The 15,828-nt window shown below is 44.3% G+C and overlaps 1 pseudogene; it reads left to right on the plus strand.

The window, feature by feature from the left end:
- The first annotated feature begins 1,009 nt into the window (after positions 1-1,009).
- The window catches only part of LOC147108165 (uncharacterized), a 47,527-nt pseudogene continuing 32,708 nt past the window's right edge, over positions 1,010-15,828 (plus strand).

The raw sequence follows: 15,828 nt of genomic DNA on the forward strand, positions 1-15,828 counted from the left end.
AATGAAGCATACATTACATTCCAACAAGTCAGTAGGCGTCAAAGCTAAAGGTTGTGCAAATGACACTACACAGAGATGAATGTACGCAACCTGTTGCACAACAAAATAAACTCGTGTTCCTTTTGTAGAAAGGAAAATTGAAATAAAGCTGAATGAATTAATGGATAACAATATGATTGAAGTGTCAGATAGTCCTACTTCTTGCGTGTCACCAACAGTGGCTAAAACTGAGAAAGCCTGATGATGCCCAGTTCTGTGTGGACATATGTGCTGCCAACAAAGCAATTGAATGAGAACAACAATATTCGAAGAAATCATTGGAGGGACATTTTACTCGTGAAAAATGTGAATTTAGTAAGAAGAAACTCATTTCATTAGTTTGATATTTGTGGAAAACGGCATGTCAGCAGAACCAAAGAAAGTGGAAACTCTCCAGAAAACAGGAACACCACAAAGCATCACGGAGATGAGAAGCTGACAGGGATGATCATATGCAATGTATACTTTGTCCCTAACCTCACGTCTATCACAGATCCACGGTGAGAACTAATTTGAAAGATACAAAATTCCAATGAAGGGAACAACTAGACAACTGATGACCTTTACAAAATCTTAGTGGTTGAAGGACTGTAAATTGAAACTGAAATACTAAGACAATTATAGAATTCCAGGTGGATGAGAGTCCTGGTGGTCATGACGCAATGCTAACTGAAATTGGTCCGGCCCACTACACAACGGCCATCAGTTATCTAGTTGTTCCCGCCATCTCACAGAATAACAGTATAATCAGCTTGTTTGAGATCTACTTGTAATATCATGAAGAGTGTAATATTTCAACATGTATGGAGGGGTTGTAGTTCAAGGTTATCACAGACACTACTCTTTGCATCTATCTTTGGAAAGCTGATGAACCCTTCACTCTGGATACAGTGATGTCTTTTGAAATGTAATTGTGCAACAGGACTGTAGAGCACCACACGGATAAAGATAATCCAGCAGATTGCATGCCATGATACCTAACCCCAGACTCGCTGGGAGCTGCAGTTTAAAGTTGGCTGAAGAATTCATCACCACACAGTATGCAACTTCAGAGGTGCTTAAAGGAAACAAAGAAAGATACTCTGCTAGAATCTGTGATAAAGTATCACTGTACAGGCAAATGGTAGGTAGCATGAGAAACAGGCAAAAGAAAATAAATCTTTAAATAAGAACATTTCACCAACAATAATCTATATCAATATATAGATTACATCAAAAGGTCATCGACCTGAAACGTTAACTCTGTTTCTCTCTCCACAGATGCTGCCTGACCTGCATACCAGCATTTTCTGTTTTTATTATAGTTACATCAATCAGTTCTAGTTTTAACAGTTCAAATAAAGTTACCGATGGACACCAGTCAGGCACCACAGACCTGGATGTAGCTGACTCACATGCAATGCCACGCTAATGCCTAGTCTAGGGAAGTTCAGAGCCACCAGATTCCTAGCAGGCTGTGTGAGAAACCCTGCAGCTTGCCAACACACTTCTTCCACAAGGAAATCAGTTAAGTGTAGTAGGTTAGGCATCGCATGTTTGATATAAAGCACAAGCACTAGGCAACAGCACCCTGCCTACTCAAGCTGCCAATATTCACTCTACACAATAGAGGAACTAAATGTCATCACTTGTAATCAATGGTGCTTAAACAACTGAGCATGGAAGTATACAACAAGATGATTTGGCACTGTAACTTAGCACATGTAATTTGACCCTTTATGAAATGCCGTGGCTGTGGCCCTCTTTAAATGTCATCTGAAATTAATGCTTGGTGCATTGGTCTCTCTTGCTACATTGCTGGTACCATTGCTGATTCTTATTTGGCATTTTCAACCATTTATTCTGCCATAGCATTGCCATTCTGCTCATCAAATTACATGCTGACACCTCTTCTCAAACGGAAGATTTATAGCATGCAGCAGGTGATAATTATTCTGAAAACATTGGGTAGGATTGCACATAATGGCTGCTCCGTATTGGTCCAGATATGTGCAGTGATACTTGAAGATACCAATAATATATATTTAAAATATTTAATAATAATTCTGATTGTAGGAAAAGCTTCTGTCTGCAGTTGGCACAAAAGTATCAGAAGCCAGGACTGAAAAGAATATCTTTGGTCTCGAGGAGCCATCCTTCCAACCTGTCTTTGCATTCAAATAAGTCTAGCACACATGACTGTCTTAAAATGAAAGTATCATGACTGGTGCTTGGACAGAGGGCATTGACTTGCATGCCACGGTGTTGGTGGTCATTGATCAGCTGCTGTTGATTAAGTAAAACCCCTTTATGTGCATGTAAGCCACAGTATTGTGCCTAGGGTCCTGGGTGGCCACGTGGACACCCTCAATGGCTCTCTGTACTATAAGATAGCCAGCCATGTGGTGAAATTGGACACCCCTGTCATACTATTATTGCTGGTCAGTGGAAAAGGAAAAGAAAGTACAGGCCCAAATGAATAATGTATCGATAGCAAAATACTGCGGATGCTGGAAATCCGAAATAATAACAGAAAATGCTGGAAAAACTCAGCAGGCCAGGCAACATCCGTAGAGAGAGAAAGAGAGTCAACATTTCAGGTCGAAACCCTTCGTCAGGAATAATGTATCCGTCACCTGTTGGATATATTTGTGGACTGCAAATTGTTTAATGCTGCTTAAATCATGCACTAGCCTGGAAAGAGCTCGAGGCAGAAAAATTGAGGGTGGTGGTTTATCTTGACTGCCACTAGGGGAATTGTTCATATGATGGAGGTTGACTGCAGGTGAAACAATTGACACAGCTCTAAAACAATCTCTCTACTGAACAGGAGCCTAAGGAGACAGTACTTTTCTATCATTTCCAGATAGCTGTGCCTGGGTCTATAGATACAGTTGGAGTACACAGGACTACATACGATATACGGCACCGAAACAGGCCATTCGGCCCAACCAGTCCATGCCGGCGTTTATGCTCCACTCGAGCCTCCTCCCGTCTTTCCTCATCTAAATCTATCAGCGTAACCCTCTATTCCCTTTGCCCTCATATGCTTCTCAAGCCTCCCCTTAAATGCATCTATACTATTCACTTCAACCACTCCCTGTAGTAGCGAGTTCCACATTCTCACCACTCTTTGGGTAAAGAAGTTGGTGGCATAATGGCGGATTAGAGTGCCACCCGATCTCCCTATCATATCTTTTTTGTTTTCCTTCATCCTATTGCATTATATTTTGTGGCAGGCAGCACTGAAAGCAATCCCCAAGCTTTTCAATTGTCTGGCAGTGAAAATAAACTAACGAGTAGCTTTAAGGCCTCCTTTCCCTACAGAGAATAGCCTTGCTGGACTTTAATGCCCACTTGAAATGGACAAGCCTGGCACAAGGTGGAAGCAGTGTGGAAAAAATAGGAAACTCAAAGGGAATCTGCCCTTCTCAAGGGCAATTAGGGATGGGCAATAAATGCTGGCCTCGCCAGCGACGCCCACATCCCACAAACAAATTTTTAAAAAATGGTAAGGGCAGAAAACCTGGATAGGAAAATAGCATGGGTTGCCATGAGCGTTTGGAACTCACAATTATCCAGGCTCCGTTTGCCCAGATCATGCCAGCAGAGGAGGAATTTCTAAGCTAATATTCTGCAAAATAGAGGGAACTAGTCATGGAGGGAATGCTATCATGTCTTAGTTGAGATGCAGGTGACCAGCCAGTTAGGAAATGTGCTGCTGAAACAAAGCAATAAAAACAGAGCTAGTGATCCTGTAAAAGGAATGGCTTCGCTTCAATTTCCTTCCGAATCCAATTTTATACACAACAACAGCTGTTATTTGCCTGCACTTTATTTTCCATGTCAGCCCTTTCTACCACACCGAAAACAATAACGTCCGTTGTATAGCTGGTAGGAAAACTCCGAGACTTGGGATGACTGCTGCTGGTAGGTGTCACCTGCAGGTCAGGTGTGTGAACGCTCATGTATCCGGTGTTCAGTGCCAATCATGGTCGGGCTGCAGCAAGAAGAGCAACTGCTGCTGAAACTGTAGATCTCCATCTGCTGGAACCACTGTCAACAACAACTTGTATTTATGTAGCGCCTTTAACGTAGTAAAACGTCCCAAGGCGCTGCACAGGAGTATTATAAAACAACAATTTTGACACCGAGCCACATAAGGAGAAATTAGGGCAGGTGACCAAAAGCTTGGTCATAGAGGTAGGTTTTAAGGAGCGTCTTAAAGGAGGAAAGAGAGGTAGAGAGGCGGAGAGGTTTAGGCAGGGAATTCCAGAGCTTAGGGCCTAGGCAACAGAAGGCACGGTCACCGATGGTTGAGCGATTATAATCAGGGATGCTCAAGAGGGTAGAATTAGAGGAGCGCAGATATCTCGGGGGGTTGTGGGGCTGAAGGAGATTACAGAGGTAGGGAGGGGCGAAGCCATGGAGGGATTTGAAAACATGGATGAGAATTTTGAAATCAAGGAGCTGCTTAACCAGGAGCCAATTTAGGTCAGCAAGCACAGGGGTGATGGGAGAACGGGACTTGGTGCGAGTTAGGACACGGGCAGCCGAGTTTTGGATGACCTCAAGTTTACGTACTCCAATAAGTTATGGTATGCGCCCATGCTATGTTCAGGAGGGTCACATCTCAAGGTCCATTTTATTGCTCACAATGCCACTCACGAGGAGCTACTAGTTCCTGCTATTCACCTAAAAAGGTTTAAGACCATTCGGTTGTTCAATGACCAACTCGTGACTTGGAAAGGGAAATAAGCCTCCAGATTCAGATGAAATGTCCAAAGCGACTCCCCGCCATGCAATGATATTTAATACTGGCCCCAATACCTTTCAAAAAAGTACAGACAGATCCTCTGCTCCCAGCAAGGAGCCGTGATCGAAGGAAGCACGGGTCAGAGATAGGGCTACAGCACTGTAGCACCAATTCTCAGAACCACATTGTCTTAAGCGCGGTTTCCACTGGGAGTGCGGCACCAGTGAATTTACCTTAGCAATTCAACCCCATTTCATCTCTTTGTACTGTCTTTTAGATAGTCCATCTCAGTTACACACTGGATAACACAGTTGCTACACCTGACTTTTATTTCATGAGTGTAAAGACTGTATAAATTAAAAGAGCCATGGGGTGAATAAGTCTTTTATGTTCTTTTCATGACTGAAATAAATGCCAGGATTACTCTGCCTGGCCAGCTCTTTTATTTTTATGTGTGTTGTGTGTGACTTTAAAAATTAATGAAATTTCGACAACTTGAGTACTGAAGTAGTTAGTGGCCCTGGAAGAGCTGCAGCTCTTAAATTTGAAACTCGGTGTGACCCTGAGAAATTGCTCTGAGTGCCACAAAGCCTTTCTACCTTCATTAATTAACAGAAAACTGAACATCTAGTACCATTATATGCGGCACGGTTTTTAATTATCTCCGACTTTAGCATTGAACTGGGTCGAACTGGATAGATACAGATGAGGGAGGCCATTTGGCCCATCTTATCTCAACTATCCAGGAAGACCTGACACCCTTCACCTGGGGCAGCAACTGATGGCCGCAGCTCGTCGGTACTATCCTAATAAGGTTGGTGGAACAAATTGCCGTGGTCCTGCTACCGGTCTCATTAGGCGCTGCACTGGGATAATGCCCCGATGCGGGTATGATCCAATTTCTAGGCCCAGAATGGCACCCTGAGAAATTGTGGATCCCTAGCCTATATTTTCATGTCTGTTAATTAATTGTCCGGGTGTTGAAAAAAAACCCTCCCACCCCTCCACCCGCACCCCCCCCCGACCCCCACCCACTCTCCCCCCCCCCCCACTAACCCGTCTCTAGAGTTGGGCTTGAATGCATGACTTCTAATTCAGAGTCAAACGTGCCACCACTGAGCCAAGGCTGAAACTATCATAGACAAAAATGTTTTATTTTTGTCACAATTGTGTCCCATTATATGGCCAAGTAGTTTAAAAACCTTAAGATGCTTAGACAGGTCTCAAAAAAGGGCAGCAATGATATGTACACTTTTTTTGTTTCTTGTTAAGTGGTATTTTTGTGTTCAAGATGAAAATTATCAGTACTGAGAAAGGGAACATTTTCACACTGCTTGTACCTAGTGTCAGCATCTCGCACTTTCAGATCAGGTAAAGAATATATGAGATGCTGAGTGGAGCTCCTTTGCCTCTGCCCCAAAAATATAAATTCTATTTTAACCCCAGTTTCTGAATAGCAGCGTCCCTGCACACATCGGGAGTGCATACCAGGAAAGTGCACGCCCGCAGCCCGCGATTTTCCAAGCATTAAATACCAGCCAGGATCTTCTATTACAGCAGCGTGAATTTCTCATTTCCACACTAACAATGACCAGGGTCTCTGACTGAGACTGTTAAAGAATGTTGCATTATTGTCAGTTTCTTATTCTTTGGAGTTGTGCTTACTGCAAACAGAAAGATTTTGTATTTATATAGGGCCTTTCACGACCTCAGGACGTTCCAATGCGCTTTATAGCCAATGAAGTACTTCATGGAAGTGCAGTCACTGTTGCAATGTAGGAAACGCGACAGTCAATTTGCACACAGCAATGTCTCACATACAGAAATGTGATAATAACCAGATAATCTGTTTTAACGATGTTGATTGAGGGATAAATATTTGCCAGGACACCAGGGAGAATGCCCCCTGATCTTCTTCAAATAGTGCCATGGGATCTTTTCCGTCCACCTGAGAGGTCCCAAAGCTGTAAGGTCAGTGCGCTAACTCACTGCACCATCCGACCCCTCTTTGTGTACTCCATTCTTTTAGGCTGTGGTACAGGCATGCATTTGGAGTCCTATGAAGGATTTAACAAGACATTTATGATAAATAAAATTCTTACAAAATGAGCAGCCAAGTGTTTAAAGCAGATTCGATCATACTTACGTGAAATTCAGTATACCAACTGGCTAAGCATTATCCATTCAAAGTCAATTGAGGATACCTTGACACGATTCAGGATACCCTCAGGAAGCAAGCTGTCAGTAGCACAGCAACACAATGTGGATTATTTTTCATCAAACAAGCATAACATTTTTCCATTCAGATTTTTAAGAGGTGCAATTGAATAGCATGAATGAACTTGGACTCGGACTGTAGTAGGGAGGAGGAATGTAAGCATGGGTGGGTCAATTGAAGAACAAGTCCATCAGATCCAGTCCTATAATTGCCTACCCTAATGTTAATTCTCCATTATCATACATATACTTGTTATTCTGATATTGCTTAAAACATTTTGTGCGACTGAATGTTATTCTTTTGTATAATATCGGACACAAGTTTTATGGAGAGTTTCAAATGGAAATTGAGTGCCCAGTAGGTTAAGGTTTCCAGTTCAGTGGAGCCATAGATGAAGAGAGACCAGTGTTTTCAAGTCAGTTAAAGAACAAAACAGAAAAAGACATTAGTTCAGCCTCAAAACTCTCTTTAGGGAGTGCACACAGCATTACTGACAGGAGCAACTTGACTCACATTCATGGCAAATCAGGCACAAAATGCCCAGCAACAGAGCACGCGTGAGACCGTGTGTGCGCAATAGCGGCACACATCTGATTACTTACTGTGACATTAGAAACAAATTACAGGGGATGTCACTGCCATCTGATTTTCTTTTCAGGATGAAGCTAGTGGACATGAAAGAGTTTGTTCAAGTATGAACATCATGCTGTTGTCCCTTTGAGAACCTAAACTGCCCTGTGTTTTGCAACAAAGAAACACATTTGTGATTAAATAAATTGATTAAATAAATCTGAGTTGTGTAAAATGGAAATAAAGTAGACAATAGATCATTGTAGTGGTCCTCTTAAAATAAACTTAGAAAATGCAAAGCTAGTTTTTTAGCATTGTAAAAAATCTTTCTAATGAAGACCTTCTTAATCTGAAGATTTATTTTAAAGGATATTTTACTCCAATTTATGCTCAACACTGCTTTCTTAATAGGATGGAATGGATAATAGAACATTATTTCACAGTGGGCGATTGGATGACATAGGCCTAGAAATTCACTTTGGGGCGGTCAGCTCGCTCGCGCCCAAAAGTTAGCGCTGGGCGGGGAGCCATTAGCGATCGTCAGATATTCAGTGTTTGCGCCCCAATTCAGAACCAGGCGCTATACCAGGGTGTGCCCGCCTCCGCTTGGGGCGCTGACACTGAATTTCAGCGCTCTTGGCGCCGCTGCGCCAGCCGCTGCGGAGCGGCAGGCTGCGGTACTGCAGGCCTCCTCCTTCTCTTAAGGGGGAGCTGCCTGCAACGGGGAGATCGCCGCTGGAGAGTGCCGGCAAATGAGCCCGGCACCACGGAGAAGTGCCGGGTTCGCGGAAAGCAGCCGGCAATGCCGCGGGGGGGGGGGGTGTGGAGGAGGCCGGGGAAGGAGGTGCGGGCAGGCGGCTGCTGAAAAAGCGGCCGGCCGCACCTTCCCCTTTAAAGTGCCCCACTAAGGCTACAGCATGGCCCCGTTTTCTGGTCGCTGTTTGCGGCCGCTTCGGAGGAGGCGGCCGCTACTAAATATGGGGATCGGGCCGGTTTCGGGGCGGAACCAGGGCACTGCGCACACCGATGACGTCATCAGTGCCGGCGCAGCGCTAACGGCTACCGCCGCCAATACCGCTGCGCTGAATATCAGCGCAAACTCATTTTTGGCACAGAAGCCCTCTTTAGGCGGTAACTGGCCGCAAAGCTGGCAGCGCCTTAATGAATTTCTAGGCCATGGTGTGTTAACACACACTGGCCTAGAAATTCACTAGCCTTAGCACCGCTTTTGAGGCGCTAGAGGGACTAGCGCCAGAGTTATGGCCAGTTGAAAAATTCCCTGGGGCCCTAAAGCGGCGTTGCACCGGTAGCGCTGCGCCGGCACCGATGACGTCATCGGTGTGCGCAGCGTCCCGGTTGCCATGCCGACGGGCCCCAGCGCCGACATTCAGTTGCGGCCGCCTCGCCCGTGGCAGCCGCAACTAAGACTCTGGCAACAGAGTCCAACATGTGTTTGCGCCGGCGCATTAAAGGCCCCGCGGCGGCCGGCCGCTTTCCCGCTGGCCGCCTGCCCGCAGCTCCCTCCCCGGACTTCTCCCCCCCCCCCCCCCGAACAGATGCAAGCCCGGCACTTGTCCGAGGTGCCGGGCTCATTTTTAAACAGATTTGCGCGGGCCACGGCCGGGTGCAGGCAGCTCCTCCTTAACGGAAGGAGGAGGCCTGCACTTCCCCAGCCTGCCGCACCGCATCGGGTGCCGCAGCGCCGGAATTGCGGCGCTAAATGGCAGTTAGCACCCTTTTCCAGGCGCTAAGACCCTTCAGTAGCACCGGCAGCCGTTTGGGCGCGGCGCTACTGAATTTTTGGCGCGCGCAGGGGGACTAGCGCCGGCACTAACTTCCGGCGCTAAAGCCCTGGCTAAGCCAAAACCCAATTTCTAGGCCACTGTCCTTTCATCTTTTGAGCCTCACTTTGAGTGCTACCCAAACTGACAGGATGGAAATCTCTCCTGTCTGCTGGCTGTTAGGGTTCTATGTAAGATGGCTTTGAGCTGTCTTGACCCAGTTCCTAATGGTCATAAGTTCATAATACAAAACTGTCCATAAATTGGCAATGCCATTTAAAAGAGCACTAGTATGGCTAGAAATGATTCATACATCAGAGGTTGGGTATTGTGTGGCGAGTGTCTCACCTCCTGTCTCCCCAAAACCTTTCCACCATCTACAATGCACAAGTCAGGAGTGTGATGGAATATTCTCCACTTGCCTGGATGAACATAAGAATATAAAAACATAAGAAATAAGAGCAGGACTAGGCCACTTGGCCCCTCGAGCCTGCTCCGCTATTCAATAAGATCATGGCTGATCTTGACCTCAAAACCACTTCCCTGCCTGCTCCCCATAACCCTTCATTGCCTTATCTTGCAAAAATTTGTCTATCTCCACCTTAAATGTATTTAATGACCCAGCCTTCACAGCTCTCTGGGGCAGAGAATTCCACAAATTTACGACCCTCTGAGAGAAGAAATTCCTCCTCATCTCAGTTCTAAAAGGGCGACCCTTTATTCTAAAGCTGTGCCCCTGCGTTCTAGATTTCCCCACGAGGGGAAACATCCTCTCTGCATCTACCTTGTCGAGCCCCCTCAGTATCTTATATGTTTCAATAAGATCACCTCTCATTCTTCTAAATTCCAATGAGTATAGGCCCAGCCTGCTCAACCTTTCCTCATAAGTCAACCCCCTCATCTCTGGAATTAACCTAGTGAATCATCTCTGAACTGCCTCCAATGCAAGTATATCCTTCCTTAAATAAGGAGACCAAAACTGTATGCAGTACTCAAGGTGTGGTCTCACCAATACCCTGTACAGTTGTAGCAGAACTTCCCTGCTTTTATACTCCAACCCCTTTGAAATAAAGGCCAACATTCCATTTGCCTTTTTGATTACTTGCTGTACCTGCATGCTAACTTTTTGTGTTTCATGCACAAGGACCCCCAGGTCCCTCTGAACTGTAGAATTTTGTAATCTCTCTCCATTTAAATAATAATTTGCTTTTTTATTTTTCCTGCCAAAGTGTATAACCTCGCACTTTCCCACATTATACTCCATCTGCCAAATGTTTGCCCACTCACTTAGCCTGTCTATATCCCTTTGCAGGTTCTTTGAGTCCTCTGCACAACTTGCTTTCCCACCCATCTTTGTATCACCTGCAAACTTGGCTACATTACACTCGGTCCCTTCATCCAAGTCATTAATGTAGTTTGTAAATATTGAGGCCCCAGCACTGATCCCTGTGGCACCCCACTAGTTACCGTTTACCAACCGGAAAATTACCCATTTATCCCGGCTCTCTGCTTTCTGTTAGTTAGCCAATTCTCTATCCATGCTAATATATTGGCCCAGAAATTCTGGTCGGAGGCTTCTCGCGGGCGTAAGCCCCCGACCTGCACAAACGAACCGCGTCGACTATAATTCTCTGGGCCGGCATAGAATTCCATTGATGTGCCTCCTCAAACTGCCGGTGTGCAGGGTACGCGTATCCCAGGGGCGCAGCTAGTTCGCAGCGTCCCTGGGATCATGTGGGCCATGGGGAGCCAATCAGATCAGGGAATCTCCATTCATGGATTTGACAGGAAGGCCTGTCAAATCTATGAATAGAGATCACCCTCAAAACATAAGTAAAACTTCAAATAAATTTAAAAGAAAATCACATTTTTAAAATGACTATAAATTACATAAATTAACTATTTTAAACAAAAATTTTAATTTTTGAAAAAAATAATTAAAGTTTTTAACGGGGCTAAAAATAAACTTACCTTTCTTTAAAGTATTTTAAAATGATAAATAAGTTTAAAAAAATGTTTTCTTTTACTGATATCACCTCTTACCTTGTTAAAAGCAGGCCTTGCGCCTGCTTTTCCAGGCGCAGCTGCTACCGACTTACCCGGACTGCATCAACCTCGAAAAAAATGGATGTTCCAGGCGTACACACTGCCTCTCTGGCGCAGGCGTTTGACCTGCAAACCCCTTTCTTCACAGAACGGAAGCTCCGGTTTCCAGCACATGCGCAGTGCATGCGTGAAACCGCCACTTCCGTTGGCCCTACGGGTGAGTACACAGTGCGTACACACCCGTAGGGAACGGAATTTCGGGGCCCTTACCCCCAATTCCGTGAGGTGTTATCTTATGCAGTAACCTTTTATGTGGCACCTTATCAAATGCCTTCTGGAAATCCAAATACACCACATCCACTGGTTCACCTTTGTCCACCCTGCTCGTTACCTCCTCAAAGAACTCCAGCAACTTTGTTAAACATGATTTCCCTTTCATAAAACCATGCTGACTCTGTTTGACTGCATTATGATTTTCCAAATGCCCTGCCACTGCTTCCTTAATGAAGGACTCCAACATTTTCCCAACAATAGATGTTAGGCTAAGTGGTCTATAGTTTCCTGCTTTTTGTCTCCCTCCTTTCTTAAATAGGGGTGTTACATTTGCGGTTTTCCAATCCACTGGGACCTCTCCAGAGTCCAGGGAATTTTGGTATATTGCAACCAATACATCCATTATCTCTGCAGCCACTTCTTTTAAGACCCTGGGATGCAGGCCATCTGATCCAGGGGGACTTGTCATCTTTTAGTCCTATTATTTTACCAAGTAATATTTCCTTAATGATAGTGATTGTCTTTAGTTCCCCCCTCCCTGTGGCCCCTTGATTATCCATTATTGGGATGTTGTTAGTGTCTTCTACCATGAAGACAGATACAAAATATTTGTTCAGAGTCTCTGCCAATTCCCTGTTCCACATTATTAATTCCCCAGTCTCATCGTCTAAGGGACCAATGTTCACTTTAGCTACCTGAATGCAGCTCCAACAACATTCAAGAAGCTCGCCACCATCCAGGACAAAGCAGCCCGCTTGATTGGCAGCCCATCCACCACCTTAAACATTCAATCCCTCCACCACCGCCGCACCGTGGCTGCAGTGTGTACCATCTACAAGATGCACTGCAAGTTCCCCTCCAAGTCACACACCATCCTAACTTGGAAGTATATTGCCGTCCCTTCATAGTCACTGGGTCAAAATCCTGGAAATTCCTCCCCAACAGCACAGTGGGAGTACCTTCACCACACGGACTGTAGCGGTTCAAGAAGGCGGCTACCACCACCAATTAGGGATGGGCAATAAATGTTGGCTTTGCCAGCGACGCCCATATCCTAAGGACAAATTTTAAAAACTGATGTTGTTTTAAAGTTAGGGGTTAAGGTCCATTGCTGGGGAAGAATAGATGAAGGTTCATGCTGTATCTGGTTGTGTTTTACCACGTGTTACGTCATGTTATGAAGGTTCCACACGAAACTTGATTTCTTATTGCTTCAGTTGGAAAATATGACCACTGAGATCTATATCCCTTTCCAATTGAGGAATGGCACTCAGCCTTCTGAATCTTTACCATGCACTATCTGGTCCTTCATCAGTCCCACCACTGCTACCTCTTCATCACCAGCACTTAGTATCCCACCTTCTTCTTCCTCCTCCAATCACTCTGATCTTCTCCTGTAGTGTGCACATCTGAACTGATGCTTGAGGGGAGTGGTGGTTGGTGCTAAAGTGAGTGGTCCTTTTGTTGACTGCTGGGTTCTCCTTGCTCAGTGAAAAAGTAGAATGGACATCCATGCACACTTATCCATGTGAGTACTTCATTGTGCACAAGTGTACGTCCTTATGATAACCTCAAAGCGACAGGAGTGTTGGAGATAATTCATGAAGTGGCTACTTCAGATCATTCTGATGCGGACTGCTTTCTGTGTGTCTTTCTTAGTCATGGGGAGAACAATCACGTTTTTGCTTATGATGCAAAAATAAACTTACAAGATTTAACTGAATGTTTTAGAGGAGTCAAATGTTCTTCTCAGGTTGGCAAACCTAAAATATTTGTATTTCCTAACCATATAATAACAATCAGTGTATGTGGGCACATTGATGCAACATATCATGTAAATCAAAGAATATAGGAATAATATGGTAGATAACAATAGTTCTATGCAACCCTCCAATCTCTTATTCCCAACACCTTCCAGACTCTCCCTCTCAAATAAATTGATTGCTTCCTTATATGGAGTGAGTTTCTTGTTGATAGAATCCACCATCTACCTTACACTGTGCCAATTTTGCCTTTAAACATAAAAACAGTGGGGATTGAAGCAGAGCCCCTGAATTTCTGTGGGCCACCAGTGTATTCCAACTCTAAGTCCAGCGGGAGTGTGGCAGAAGACCCTGGAATTAGGCTGGGACCTGGGTACGCCTGGTTCCCACCTTCTGTGCCAGTCTCCTCAGGACCTTATTAATGGAGGATTGTAGAGGAATCTCATTCCACTGCAAATAAGGACACCTTTGTCAGAAGGAGCATGGTCGTGAGAGAGGGGACTACCAGGCCAGGAATTTCCTCATCCCCAAAAGAAGGAGTACCAGCCTTACTTGGGGTGGAAGTGGGGCCTGCCTGGGGACCTAGGCCTATGTCTTGGCCTGGACCCCCATAGACTCAGTCTGCCAAAGGTAAAATATTGTCCCCTTGAGATAAAGGCCAACATTCCATTAGGCTTTTAGATTGCTTTTTGTAGCTGTCTACTAGCTTTTAGTGATTTGTGTACATGGACACATAAATCCCTTTGCTCCTGCACAACTCCTAATCTCTCACCATTAAGAAAATATTCCGATTTGTCTTTCTTGGATCCAAAGTGCATGACTGCTGGCTGCTAGATTTTCATTACACTGAATGGAACTGTATTCTCAAAAAACATGTTTCAAAACTGATTTCAAGAGCACGTTGTAAATTATCTTGAAATTAGGCATTTCACTATTTTTTTGAAAAGGATAAAAATCTAACCCTAGGTGTTAGACTATGAAGGAGATTTGATACTAAATACTGCATACTAGAAGGAAAAAATGTATTTTATAAAGCACTTGTTGTCTGTTCTGACACACTTTAGGTCCTTGACAATACCTGAAAACATTTGGGCCAAATTGGTCAAGAACAGGGGAAAATATAGAAAACAGCATCGTACATGTGTCTGCATAATTTGCGTATGCCCAATTCAAATTGATTAGAATGTTCAATTTGGTTCTGAATTAAGCCCTAATAGTAAAATAGTACCTTGAACTTCTAATACAGTATAAGACAGAATAAAAGGCTGCCGTCCTTGGAAATCTCTGCCTCAACAAGCACAAACCAAAGACTGAAATGATTGGAATAATTTTCCAACATTGCTTTCCTGGTACAGAGCCTCTTCTGCCAGGAGCACGTCAGACATTTGGGCTCATCCTTTGTGTCAGTGTTGGTTCAGTGGTGGGACTCTTGCCTCTGAATCAGAAGGTAGTAGGTTCAAGCCCCACTCTGGTGAATTGAGTATATAATCTAGGCTGGCACTTCAGTGCAGTACTAAGGAAGATCTGCACTGTCAGAGGTGCCAACCTTTGGATGAGATGTTAAGCTGAGGCCCAATATAAGATCATAAAAGATCCCATGGCACTGTTTGAAAAAGAGCAGAAGAGTTCTCCTGATGCCTTAGCCAATATTCATCACTCATCTAACATCCCCAAAAACCAATTACCTGGTCATTAATTTCATTGCTACTTGTGGGGCCTTGCTGAGTACAAATTGCTGCTGCATTTCACTTCAAAAATACTTCATTGGGGGTAAAGCACTTTGGAAGTCTTAAGGGCATGAAAGGTGCTATATTAGTGGAAGTCTTTCTATTTGAAATGACTGGTCATAAAAAAATTGTGCACATCAGTGCCCAAATTTCCAAGAAGTGCTCCAAGCAGCCAAGGCTCTCTGCCAGTGGCAAGAAGTCAGACATTACCCTGATCTGTAACTCACATTACGCTGTAGTCTAATTGTTGTCAGAGTTTTCATAAGGAAAGTCAAGGACAAGAGGCAGCCATTCAGCCTATCAAAACTCATCGCTCTAGTACCCAACTCTCCCACCTTACCGCCCAACTGCTGTTTGAACATTGCTAATGTTTCCGTAACCTGTTTGACAGATTATTATCCTTTGAGTAAAAACGTTCTTCCTAATATCTGATTTAAATTTGCTTTACACCAATAAACGTATGTCCTTCTAGCCCTACAACGTGACTTATTTTTCACAACACATTTTTCACATCACATAGTAGACTATCCCTGATACTTTCCCCCATAAATTAGTTTTAACAATTTCATAAACATGCTTATGAGCAATTTCTTCACAAATTTGTTGAGGAGTAGCCCACAGAGGAAAATATTGGGGTCTACCTCACAATTTCAGTTTGCTCCAAGGAATTGGAAGA

This window comes from Somniosus microcephalus, chromosome 13 (assembly GCF_052327205.1).
Source record: "Somniosus microcephalus isolate GS21.2 chromosome 13, FLI_Smic_1.0, whole genome shotgun sequence".
In the NCBI taxonomy this organism is placed as follows: domain Eukaryota; kingdom Metazoa; phylum Chordata; class Chondrichthyes; order Squaliformes; family Somniosidae; genus Somniosus; species Somniosus microcephalus.